Source organism: Octopus sinensis, linkage group LG27 (genome assembly GCF_006345805.1).
Source record: "Octopus sinensis linkage group LG27, ASM634580v1, whole genome shotgun sequence".
In the NCBI taxonomy this organism is placed as follows: domain Eukaryota; kingdom Metazoa; phylum Mollusca; class Cephalopoda; order Octopoda; family Octopodidae; genus Octopus; species Octopus sinensis.
The window spans coordinates 12,802,993-12,817,591 of record NC_043023.1 but is presented as its reverse complement, the minus strand read 5'-3'; the positions used below and the strand labels follow the sequence as shown (position 1 = coordinate 12,817,591).

The 14,599-nt window shown below is 37.1% G+C and overlaps 1 pseudogene; it reads right to left on the bottom strand.

Annotated features, from left to right (window-relative positions):
• Window positions 1–157: 157 nt before the first annotated feature.
• Window positions 158–14,599, bottom strand: part of LOC115225178 — a 100,549-nt pseudogene continuing 86,107 nt past the window's right edge.

Genomic DNA, 14,599 nt, shown 5'->3' with positions numbered 1-14,599 from the left:
GGTTGCAGTCTGATCTGGCAGTGTCTCTACAGCTTGATGCCCTTCCTAAACGCCAACTACTCTGTCAGTGTAGTGGATGCTTTTCATGTGCCTTCGGCACAGGTGCCAGGGGAGGCTGGCTTCGGCCAAGATCGGCCGTTGCTTTTTATGTGCCACCGGCACAGAGGCCAGGCGTGGCTGGCAATGGCCACGATCGGATGGTGCTTTTTACGTGCAACCAGTACTGGTATCACAGCTACAATTTCCATTGATGTTGATTGATTTCGATTTTGATTCTCACTTGCATCAACAGGTCTTCAGTAGTAGAGTTTTCTGTCCCAAGAAGGAAAGTATGCATAAGTGGACTGGCTACATCCCAGGTAGAGACCATGGGTTATGGTCTCACTTGTCCTGCCGGGTTGTAATAAATTTTGATATTGATACGATTACACCTGTGTATGAATACTCAGATGTGTACTTAATTGGCGTTTTTGAGAGAATGACATACCACAAATATCACAATGATATGGTTTTTCCCCAGTATGAATACGTTTATGTTTAGGCAAGTCACTACTGTGAGAGAATGATTTACCACAGATATCACAATGATATGGTTTTTAACCTGAATGAATACGTTTGTGACTGATTAAATTGCTATTACCAGAAAATGACTTACCACAGATATCGCAATGATATGGCTTCTCACCTGAATGGATACGTTTGTGCTTGTTTAAAGTAGAATTATGGGAAAGTGATTTACCACAGATATCACAATGGTATGGCTTCTCTCCTGTATGAATACGTTTGTGATCAGTTAAACTGTTACTTCTAGAAAATGATTTACCACAGACATTACAATGATGGGGCTTTTCTCTTGTATGTGTACGTTTGTGTTTATTTAAGTCACCACTGGTAGAGAATGATTTACCACAGATATCACACTGATATGGTTTTTCCCCAGTATGAATACGTATATAACTAGTCAAAGAACTATTTGTAGTGAATGATTTACCACAGATATCACAATGGTATGGCTTCTCTCCTGTATGAATAAATTTGTGATGAGTTAAATTGCTATTTTCAGAAAATGATTTACCACAGATATCACACTGATATGGTTTCTCTCCTGTATGAGTACGTTTGTGTTTAGGTAAGTCAGCACTTCGAGAAAATGATTTACCACAGATATCACACTGATGCGGCTTTTCCCCAGTATGAATAAATTTGTGATGAGTTAAAGTGCTATTGTCAGAAAATGATTTACCACAGATATCACAATGGTTTTTCTCCTCCTGTATGAGTACGTTTGTTTTATTTAAGTCACTATTGGTAGAGAATGATTTACCACAGATATCACACTGATATGGTTTCTCTCCTGTATGAGTACATAGGTGTCCGGTTAAAGTGCCAATTTCAGAGAATGATTCACCACAGATATCACATTGATATGGTTTTTCCCTGTATGAATACGTTTATGTTTAGGCAAGTGACTACTGTGAGAGAATGATTTACCACAGATATCGCAATGGTATGGCTTCTCCCCTGTATGAATACATTTGTGCTCTTTTAAAGAAGAAGGCTGAGAAAATGATTTACCACAGATATCACAATGATGCGGCTTTTCCCCAGTATGAATAAATTTGTGATGAGTTAAAGTGCTATTTTGAGAAAATGATTTACCACAGATATCACTCTGATGCGGCTTTTCCCCAGTATGAACAAATTTGTGATGAGTTAAATTGCTATTGTCAGAAAATGATTTACCAGAGATATCACACTGATATGGTTTTTCTCCAGTATGAACACGTCTGTGCCTTCTTAGATTACAACTTTGAGAGAATGACTTACCACAGATATCAAAGTGATATGGCTTCTTTCTTTTATCATTGATTTTTGCTTTAGTTGAATTATTCATTATGAGATAATAATTTCGTTATACATATCACAATGATAGTATCTGTTTCATTTCTATGAATGTTTGTGTTCAAATGCATCAGAGAATAATTAAATGTTACTTTCATTGGTGATCTTGCTTAATATCTAAAACAGAAGATATAAATTGGTTAACTCTTTCGTAAAGTTACTCAAACTTAACCCGTAGGTTCATCATCATCTCTACATTCCAGATGGCAAAAAAAATGTTGCTCTTAATTCCATCATCCAGAAGAAATATTTCCCCATCGTTCGTCGAAGATTTTATTTATATAAAGAAGCTGATGTTTTGATGAATGTGCCTTATGAATATATGGTCTTCCTTTAATTGATGAAAGTCAATAAAAATATCAGACACACATCCCGAATGAAGAAATTTCTTTTAAATCAACATGGTATGATATTCTGAAATAGGAAAAAAATTCATTTCTATGAATATATTTGTGTTGCTATTTTCAGAGAATAATTTAATGCTATGCTTCTTTCATCTGTGATCTTCCTTAATATCTAAATCAAGAGGTGACAATCGTCTACCCCTTTGTAAAGTTATCCAAGCTTAATTAACCTGTAAAACAATCATCTCTATATTCCAGACAGCAAAGACTTCAAATTGTTGCTGTTAATTCCATCGTCCAGAAGAAATATTTTGCTGTTGTTTTTCACAGATTTCCTTTATAAGATGAGTTTGATGTATTGATGAATGCTCCTTATAAATATATCATCTTCCTTTGGTTGATGGGAGCTGATAAAATATCAGAGGCACATCTGAATGAAGTAATTTCTTTCATATCAACAGGATGTTATATTCTGAAATAGAAAAAAAAGCAAGTGAGATAAAGAGAATCATTAAACGACATAGTAATTCAACATTGCAAATCTTACAACATCAACACTGTCATCCATTTAATGTCTATGTTTGCAGGGGTCAGAATCCATTGAGGCATTGAAACTTTTACAACATTCTGTATACAGATTTCTCTATTGTTCTGCCATGGGAAAAATTTTGGTGAAAGGTTAATTAAAATTTTGGCTCTGGTGGATCCAATCTACTTCTTGCGTGCAAGATTCACTACAAATATATTTGTATTCACACACACACACATATATATATATATATACATACAAGTATTAAGAGAGGGACCACATGTGGTCACTCTAACGCTAGAAATAGATCCGCAAAGGGAATCCACCACTAAAGAAATGTTCTCAAGCATTAATTCAACACGCCAAGAATGTAAGCGGGCAGGACAAATGAAAAATAACGAAAAAATGGATTAACTCTATACAATTGTTTCATCGTTAATAGATTGTGTAATTTTACTTACAAATCATTTTCGAATCATCGGTAGAGTATATCAAAAACATAATTTGCTGAACCAAACGCCAAAATCCATACGAATTTGATGTTATTAATTAATATTCAATTTCTTTCACCTTTACACACACACATATATGTATACATAATAATACATATATATGCATAAATACATACGTATACGTACATACATGTTTGTTTATATTCGCGAGTGCCCGTTCTGCGTATTTTATTTTTTAGTATAAAATAGTTTAAAAAAATACATTAATCGTTCTAATTTCCTCCGGTACTATTTAAAAAGAGTGGTCCCGGTGCGCGCACTCGCGCTAGTTAGTCGTGACTAGTCGATCCTACAACGACTGCCTAGCAAAGTAAATAAACACAAAATAAATAATTTTTTGGCGATCCTTCGGTATAGGTACCGTGAGTGGCTTTGTTTACATTTCTGAAGATAACAGAAACCCTTTTCTCCCACCCCTAACACAACCCTTAACCATACCCCCCCCCAATATATATAAAAAAAAGACACTTTCTTGAAATGTATCTGGTACTTCCGGTACCTATACCGAAGTTACGCTCATTTTTTCAAACAAAGAAAATAATTTTTTTAAAACAAAAATACAAAGTAAGGATCGACTAGTCACGACTAGCTAGCGCGCCCACCGCGACCTCTCTTCTTAAATAGTACCCTTATATGTTTGTTTATATTCGCGAGTGCCCGTTCTCCGTATTTTATTTTTTAGTATAAAATATTTAAAAAATAGATTAATCTTTCTAATTTCCTCCATACTTTATGTATTCTGGATATATTTCCCATTTCCTAACTTTTTCTCACAAGTAAGCGTCATTATCTTGGAGAGGTGCACGGTACTACTAGCGAACAGTGGTCCAGGTGCGCGCACTCGGGCATCCGTGCTAGCTAGTCGTATGTAGTCGATCCTACGACTTTTTAACCTTAACTTTAGTTTGTTTATAAAAATTATTTATTTACTTCGTTTTAAAAATTGTAGGATCGACTACTTACGATAGCAAGCTTTGTTCGCTAGTACTACCTTATTATTATTGGTATTATCATCATCATTACAGCCTTAAAATAAATCTTTGTCAACTTACCGTATTCAGATACAAACAACGAGTCAGTGATCGTTAATTAAGCACCTTAATTAATTAATTAAGGAAAGTTATATCCCTTTATATGGTTATAGTTCTTCAATTTTCTATGACTGGTTCGTTTCGTTCCGGTGTCTTCTTTGTCCCATTCTGTCAACGATTTTACCTTCAAGGTAATATAGAATATATACACTCACATATTCTAATCTACGACCGTTTCCAGCGCACGAACTGGACCCCGTCGCAGACACCGAAAGAAAGAAGGCATCTTTGACTTATATCTTCCTGATGTGACGTCAGGCCGTTGCACTTCCGATCCGTTTCTGACGTCATTTTCTCTCCTGTCCAATCATTGTCCTTCCTTCACACTTCTCTCTCATCTAAAGAACAATGCTTGGATACCTTTTGGGGATCTTTTCCGTTTGACCGGCAGTTTTTTAAAATAATTTCCACGTAACGAAACACTTTTAAACTTCGTATACTAGTAGAATGTGTTTATAAAACATCTTTTTCTCTTGGCTTTATTGAGAAAATTCTACAGTTTGTAAGATATTTGGGATCTTTTCGGTTTGAACGGCAGTTTTTGAAAATAATTTCCACGTGTTAGGGTTAGAAGTGGGGAGAAAAGGCTTTCTGTTATCTTCACAAATGTAAACAAAGTCACGTGCGTACTTATATATGGAAGCATCGCCTTATTATTTACTTTGTGTAAAAAAAAAGGATCTTTTCGGTTTGACCGGCAGTTTTTTGTAGCGGTGTCATATGAAATTGTCACCCATAATTATGACCCTTGTATCGATCTATTGTATTTCAATCTGTGTTAGGGTTAGGGGTGGAGGAAGGGTATCTTTTTTTCTTCAAAAATGTAAATAAACCCAATCTGTTTCTTAAACGAGGGACATATTCATAAGGCACATAATGTTTTTTTTTACCTCAGTAGACGTCATTGATTGGTTGAAATTGCAGAAAAAAAAACAACAAATATGTTACAAACTACAGAATTTTCTCAATAGAGCCAACGAAAAAGATGCTTTATAAATACATTCTATCTGTATACGAAGTTTAAAACTTTTTTAGTTACCTAGAAATTTAAAAACCTGCCGTTCAAACCGAAAAGATCCCCATTATTCCCAGAGAAGAGTTGGCGAACCAGATGGCAGCACCAGGCTCCAATCTGATCTGGTAGAGTTTCTACAGCTGGTTGGTGTTAGGAAGGGCATCCAGCTGTAGAAACTCTGCCGGATCAGATTGAAGCCTGGTGCTGCCTCCTGGTTCGCCAGTCCTCAATCAAATCATGCAACCCATGCTAGAATGGAAATCGGACGTTAAACAATGAGGATGATGATGATCACAGTGATCTATTTTCTCTCATGTATAATTAAGTTGCTACTTTGAGAGAACCGTCAGTGGATGGAATGTAGTGTCGTGCGTTCGATATTCGAAGGTTGATTAATTCTTCCAATGACAACGGGGAGGGAAAAGATGGACCCACTCCCAACATAATGCCCAATTATGAAAGGAAATAGAGAAGCGCTGTGATTTTTACCTTTTGACCTACAGATCTAAAAGCTAATTCTTAAATCTGCAGAAAATTAGGAAGATTCATCATCATCATCATCATCATCATTTAGCGTCCGTTTTCCATGCTAGCATGGGTTGGACGGTTCAACTGGGGTCTGTGAAGCTAGAAGACTTCATCAAGCCCAGTCAGATCTGGCAGTGTTCCTACGGCTGGATGCCCTTCCTAACGCCAACCACTCCGTGAGTGTAGTGGGTGCTTTTTACGCGCCACCCGCACAGGTGCCAGACAGAACTGGCAAACAGCCACGGACGGATGGTGCTTTTACGTGCCACCGACACGGGGGCCAGGTGAGGCTGGCAACGGACACGAACGGGTGGTGCTTTTACATGCCACCGACACGGAGGCTAGACGGTGCGGTGCCGGAAACGACCAGGATTGGATGGTTCGCTTAACCACAGCTGCAATTCCCACTGATGTTGATCGACCTCAATTTGGTTCTGCTTTCTGATATATGAATTGATTTGGTTTGATTTTGATTTTGACTGTTCTCACTGGTCTTGCTAAGTCTTCCATTTTTAAAAGTATTTTATACTAACAAATAAAATATGGAGAACGGGCACTCGCGAATATAAACAGATCATGTCGTGTAGCCAGCTGTAGATGTCTCCTCAGGCTGAATTACATCAACATCTCTTATTATAAAAGGCAGATTTTATCTGCCTCCCTTTGGGAGTTATACAAATCTACAATATAGGATTTCTTCAATTACAATTTACCTAGCATTTTTAAGAGTACAATGCATCGCGTCATGCCAGGTCCAGTTTTTAAAATTTAAACTCCAATTAAGCAAAATTTACAGAAAACTCACATTCTGGTGTGTGTGTCAAATGCTTTTCTTAGTCTGGTTTACACCACACGCAAACGCACACACACAGTCGGCAACGAATAAAATGAAACTAATTCACTTACTGTAGTGAGTGATTCTTTCACTCTGCCTCCCACTTCCTCTTTCCACACATACACACGCAAATATATAAATAAAATTGTAAGCTAACGTGCGTGTGTGTGTGCGTCTGTGTGTGTGTGAGGGTGCGTGTGTGTGTGTGTGTGTGTGTGAGTGTGTGACAGGAAACTTTTTTACGACGAATATAACACCTATATCCAAGTAGCAGAAAGATAAGACAGTAAGGTGTGATTTGAGGGAGATTTGGCTGCTATTTCTACCATGTCTAGCTGCCATGTAGGGGTCTCCCTCATAGGCTCATACATACATATATACATAGATAAGACAGTAAGGTGTGATTTTGTAAGGTGTGATTTGAGGGAGATTTGGCTGCTGTTTCTACCAGGTCTGTTAGGCCTTCTCATGTAAACTCAAGCTTTCTCATGCCTTGAACATAAGACCAAAGCAGAGAATGTATTCTTTTATTCTTCTGCTTTTTCCAGCCATTGGTCTGTGGCCATGCTGGGGCAATGCCTTGAAGAATTGTAGTTTAATGAATCAACTCCAGTTTTATTTTTGTAAGCATTGTACTTATTCTATCTGTTTCCTTTGTCAAACCACTAGGTGACAGGGATGTAAACAAACCAACATTCGTTGTCAAGCAGTGGTGGAGGACAATCACAAGCACAGACACGCACACACACACACATACATGCATACACATATACACACATACATACATACATATATATATATGTGTGTATATATATATTGCAGCGTGGAAGGTGTTTCTAAGCCATTTAAGAAACACACAAAAACCGTTACATTCACTTCAACATTTAAATTTAATTTGCCAAAATATTTTTGTCGCTTTGAGACCGCGACCTGTTCACTGACAAAAATATCGTGCTAACAGGTCGCGGTCTCAAAGCGACGAAAATATTTTGACAAATTAAATTTAAATGTTGAAGTGAATCTAACGGTTTTTGTGTGTTTCTTAAATGGCTTATAAACACCTTCAACGCTGCAACTGTTTTCGTTCCAGCACACGATCTCAGATCAAGTCACTTGCTATGCAAGTACATCTCTGTAACTATATATATATTTATATATATATATATATATGTATATTGGTAAAAACAGTAAGATAACAAAAGAAAGAAAGAGACCTTAATATTATGTAAATAGAGGAAATCTTTATATATAAAAGTGAGGTTGTGTGTCTGTCTCCTACGATTTAGATTCCTAACTACTCCCACATTTTGCGGTGCAGTTTAACCAAAACCGGGTATCTTATAGTCGTGATTCATATCGAGACCGTCTGGGTATTAGCGCGCGTCTACGATGAGTCTACGATTTAAAAAAAAATTTACCATCAATTTTTCCCATTTTTGACATATATAAGGGAAGTAACTCTCTAAAATTTATTATTAAATCTCAGAACGTAAAAAGCTACAGTAACACCCCTCCCCCTTTGTGGTTAGCCATATTGAGATGGCTATTATACTTTACATCTCTAAAAATGCTTATATAATTATTTCCCTTACAAACCCGAGCAACGCCGGGCGATACTGCTAGTCTCTCTATATATAAATGGCCAAATGTCTGTCTGTGTGTGCGTGTCCTTTATACAAATCCACAATTTTTCAGTTAGAGGGCTCGCACTTTCTATGGTCAAAACCGTCCAAGGGTGGTCGTGCACATCTTTACATTTCCCCAGTCACCCCGAAGAGCCATTAAAAAAATCAATAAAACAAGGATCTCTGAACAAATAACAATATTTATTGTTCTGTCTGTACAAGCGTTACATCTCTGGACAATCAGTAGCTAGGTCGCCTTGGTGCGGAAACAGCAGAGACATTTTAATCACGATTGTGAAGGCATACTTCACAGATTCGCCGAAGTCATGGATCGCCTTCAGAATTCCAGCCACACGGAGCTGGTCAAGTTGCGTCCGGCTTGGTTGGAAGCAGGGGCGAAGAGAGAGAGCGAGGACGGCGGTCAAGCCTAGCTGATGCTGATGACTGCACATGCGCATAAGGGGCTTCCGACAGGTTCTAACCCCTGCGCATGCATGGTTGAAAATCCTATAATAGCGTTTGGGACCAGGCGTCACTACAAGGCTTCCCCTTGAGTGCGGGGCATGAAAATAGAAAGTTTGTAGTGGCACCAGAAATAAGATGGCTACCGATTACTCAGAAGATGTGGCACAAAATATGACAACTCAAAAGAAAATGTAATCACAATATACATATAGGCGCAGGAGTGGCTGTGTGGTAAGTAGCTTGCTTACCAACCACATTGTTCCAGGTTCAGTCCCACTGCGTTGCACCTTGGGTAAGTATCTTCTACTATAGCCTCATGCCGACCAAAGCCTTGTGAGTGGATTTGGTAGACAGAGACTGAAAGAAGCCTGTTGTATAGATGTATATATATGCATGTGTGTCTGTGTTTGTCCCCCTAGCATTGCTTGACAATCGATGCTGGTGAGTCTATGTCCCCGTCACTTAGCAGTTTGGCAAAAGAGACCGATAGAATAAGTACTGGGCTTACAAAAGAATAAATCCCGGGGTCGAGATGCTCTATTAAAGGCGGAGCTCCAGCATGGCCGCAGTCAAACGACTGAAACAAGTAAAAGAGAAAGAGAAAGAGAGAATAAGCATGCAAAAAAAATTTTATTTTTACAAAATGTTTAATAACAAAACATTGGAAATGTCCAGTACACAAAAGAACAGCTGTCTGTCACAGGAAACAATAGAGAATCCTCCTCATCATCATTGTATAACATCTGTTTTCCCTGCTAGCATGGGTTGGACGGTTGACTGGGGTCTGGGAAGCCAAGAGGCTGCACCAGGTTGCAGTCTGATCTGGCAGTGTTTCTACAGCTGGATGCCCTTCCTAAACGCCAACCACTCTGTGAGTGTAGTGGATGCTTTTTACGTGCCACCGGCACAGGGGCCAGGGGAGACTGGCAATGGCCACGATCGGATAGTGCGTTTTACGATCCACCAGCACTGGTATCACAGCTACAATTTCCATTGATGTTGATTGATTTCGATTTGGATTCTGATTCTCACTTGCCTCAACAGGTCTTCACAAGTAGAGTTTTGTGTCCCTAGAAGGAAAGCTATGCATAAGTGGACTGGCTACATCCCAGGTAGAGGCCATGGGTTATGGTCTCACTTGTCCTGCCGGGTTGTAATAAATTTTGATATTGATATGATTACACCTGTGTATGAATACTCAGATGTGTAGTTAAGTGGTTTTTTGAGAGAATGACTCACCACAAATATCACAATGATATGGTTTTTCCCCAATATGAATACGTTTATGTTTGTGCAAGTTACTACTGTGAGAGAATGATTTACCACAGATGTCACAATGATATGGCTTCTCTCCTGTATGAATACGTTTGTGCCCTTTTAAAGCAGAATTATGGGAAAATGATTTACCGCAGATGTCACAATGATATGGCTTCTCTCCTGTATGAATATGTTTGTGTCTGGTTAAATGGCTATTACAAGAAAATGATTCACCACAGATATTACAGTGATATTCTTTTTCCCCAGTGTGTATACGTTTGTGTTTAGGTAAGTCACTACTGTAAGAGAATGATTTACCACAGATATCACACTGATATGGCTTCTCTCCTGTATGGATACGTAGGTGTCTGGTTAAAGCAGAAGGCTGAGAAAATGATTTACCACAGATATCACAATAATATGGCTTCTCTCCTGTATGAATACGTAGGTGTCTGGTGAAATTGCTATTTTCAGAGAATGATTTACCACAGATATCGCAATGATATGGCTTCTGACCTGTATGAATACGTTTGTGCCCCTTTAAAGAAGAAGGCTCAGAAAATGATTTGCCACAGATATCACACTGATATGGTTTTTCCCCAGTATGAATACGTATATGACTAGTCAAATCACTATTTCTAGTGAATGATTTACCACAGATATCACAATGATGGGGCTTTTCTCCTGTATGTGTACGTTTGTGTTTATTTAAGTCACCACTGGAAGAGAATGATTTACCACAGATATCACACTGATATGGTTTCTCTCCTGTATGGGTACGTTTGTGTCTAGGTAAATCAGCTCTTCGAGAAAATGACTTACCACAGATATCACAATGGAATGGCTTCTCTCCTGTATGAATAAGTTTGTGATCAGATAAAATGTTACTTCTAGAAAATGATTTACCACAGATATCACAATGGTATGGCTTCTCTCCTGTATGACCACGTTTGTGTTCAGTCAAGTGACTAATTTGAGAGAATGATTTACCACAGATATCACACTGATGCGGCTTTTCCCCAGTATGAATAAATTTGTGATGAGTTAAAGAGCTATTGTCAGAAAATGATTTACTACAGATATCACACTTATAAGGTTTGTCTCCAGTATGAACACGTATGTGCCTACTTAGATTACCACTTTTAGAGAATGAGTTACCACAGATATCACACTGATATGGCTTCTCTCTTTTATCAGAGATTTTTGCTTTAGTTGAATTATTCATTATGAGAGAATAATTTCGTTATACATATCACAATGATAGTATCTGTTTCATTTCTATGAATGTTTGTGTTCAAATGCATCAGAGAATAATTAAATGTTATGTTACTTTCATTGGTGATCTTGCTTAATATCTAAAACAGAAGATATAAATTGGTTAACTCTTTCGTAAAGTTACTCAAACTTAACCCGTAGGTTCATCATCATCTCTACATTCCAGATGACAAAAAAAAAGGTTGCTCTTAATTCCATCATCCAGAAGAAATATTTCCCCATCGTTCGTTGAAGAATTTATCTATATAAAGAAGCTGATCTTTTGATGAATGTGCCTTATAAATATATAGTCTTCCTTTAATTGATGAAAGTCAATCAAAATATCAGACACACATCTGAATGAAGAAATTTCTTTTGAATCAACATGGTATGATATTCTGATATGGGAAAAAAATTCATTTCTATGAATATATTTGTGTTGCTATTTTCAGAGAATAATTTAATGCTATGCTTCTTTCATCTGTGATTTTGCTTAATATCTAAATCAAGAGGTGACAATTGTCTACCCCTTTGTAAAGTTATCCAAGCTTAATTAACCTGTAAAACAATCATCTCCTCTATATTCCAGACAGCAAAGACTTCAAATTGTTGCTGTTAATTCCATCGTCCAGAAGAAATATTTTGCTGTTGTTTTTCACAGATTTCCTTTATAAGATGAGTTTGATGTATTGATGAATGCTCCTTATAAATATATCATCTTCCTTTGGTTGATGGGAGCTGATAAAATATCAGAGGCACATCTGAATGAAGTAATTTCTTTCATATCAACAGGATGTTATATTCTGAAATAGAAAAAAAAAGAAGCAGTGAGATAAAGAGAATCATTAAACGACATAGTAATTCAACATTGCAAATCTTACAACATCAACACTGTCATCCATTTAATGTCTATGTTTGCAGGGGTCAGAATCCTTTGAGGCATTGAAACGTTTACAACATTCTGTATAGAGATTTCTCTATTGTTCTGCAGTGGGAAAAATTTTGGTGAAGGGTTAATTAAAATCTTGGCAAGGATGGATCCAATCTACTTTACGATTCACTACAAATATAGTTGTATACACACACACACACACACATATATATATATATATATGTACACACATATATGTATATATAATTATACATATATATGCATAAATACATACGTATACGTACATACATGTTTGTTTATATTCGCGAGTGCCCGTTCTGCGTATTTTATTTTTTAGTATAAAATAGTTAAAAAAATAGATTAATCGTTCTAATTTTCTCCGGTACTATTTAAAAAGTGTGGTCCCGGTGCGCGCACTCGCGCTAGTTAGTCGTGACTAGTCGATCCTACAACGACTACCTACCATAGTAAATAAAACACAAAAGAAATAATTTTTTTACACAAAGTAAGTAATTTTTTGGCGATCCTTCGGTATAGGTACCGTGAGTGGTTTTGTTTACATTTCTGAAGATAACAGAAACCCTTTTCTGTCACCCCTAACACAAACCTTAACCCCCCACCATATATATATAAAAAAGACACTTTCTTGAAATGTATCTGGTACTTCCGGTACCTATACTGAAGTTACGCTCATTTTTGTAAACAAAGTAAATAATTTTTTTTAAAACAAAGTAAATAAAACAAAAATACAAAGTAAGGATCGACTAGTCACGACTAGCTAGCGCGCCCACCGCGACCTCTCTTCTTAAATAGTACCCTTATATGTTTGTTTATATTCGCGAGTGCCCGTTCTCCGTATTTTATTTTTTAGTATAAAATAGTTAAAAAATAGATTAATCTTTCTAATTTCCTCCATACTTTATGTATTCTGGATATATTTCCCATTTCCTGACTTTTTCTCACAAGTAAGCGTCATTATCTTGGAGAGGTGCGCGGTACTACTAGCGAACAGTGGTCCCGGTGCGCGCACTCGCGTATCCGTGCAAGCTAGTCGTATGTAGTCGATCCTACGACTTTTTAACCCTAACCTCAATTTGTTTACAAAAATAATGTATTTACTTAGTTTAAAAAATTGTAGGATCGACTACTTACGACTAGCAAGCGCGGATACGCGAGTGCTCGCACCGGGACCACTGTTCGCTAGTAGTACCTTATCATTATTGGTATCATCATCATTACAGCCTTAAAATAAATCTTTATCAACTTACCGTATTCAGATATAAATAACGAGTCAGTGATCGTTAATTAAGCACCTTAATTAATTAATTAAGGAAAGTTATATCCCTTTATGTGATTATAGTTCTTCAATTTTCTATGACTGGTTCGTTTCGTTCCGGTGCCTTCTTTGTCCCATTCTGTCAACGATTTTACCTTCAAGGTAATATAGAATATATACACTCACATATTCTAATCTACGACCGTTTCCAGCGCACGAACTGGACCCCGTCGCAGACACCGAAAGAAAGAAGGCATCTTTGACTTATATCTTCCTGATGTGACGTCAGGCCGTTGCACTTCCGATCCGTTTCTGACGTCATTTTCTCTCCTGTCCAATCATTGTCCTTCCTTCACACTTCTCCCTCAACTAAAGAACAATGCTTGGATACCTTTTGGGGATCTTTTCGGTTTGACCGGCAGTTTTTTAAAATAATTTCCACGTAACTAAACACTTTTAAACTTCGTATACTGGTAGAATGTGTTTATAAAACATCTTTTTCTCTTGGCTTTATCGAGAAAATTCAACGGTTTGTAAGATATTTGTTGTTGTTTTTTCTTCAATTTCTGCAATTTCAACCAATCAATGACGTCTATTGAGGTAAATAACATTCTGTCTCGTATGAATATGTCCCTCGTTTAAGAAACAGATTGTGTTTATTTACATTTCTGAAGAAAAAAAGTATCTTCTCGGTGTGAATGGCAAATTTTAAAAATAATTCCCACGTAACTAAACACTTTTAAACTTCGTATACTGGTGAAAGTGTTTATAAAACATCTTTTTCTCTTGGCTTTATTGAGAAACTTCTATACTTTGTAAGATATTTGTTGTTTTTTTTCTACAATTTCAACCATTCACTGACGTCTAATGAGGTAAAAAACATTCTGTGCGTTTAAGAAACAGATTGGGTTTAATTATATTCGTGAAGAAAAAAATATACCCTTCCCCCCAACCCTAACCCTAAAACAGATTGAAATGCAATAGATTGATACCAGGGTCGTAATTATGGGTGACAATTTCATATGGCACCACTAGAAAAAACTGCCGTTGAAACCCAAAAGATCCGTTTTCACT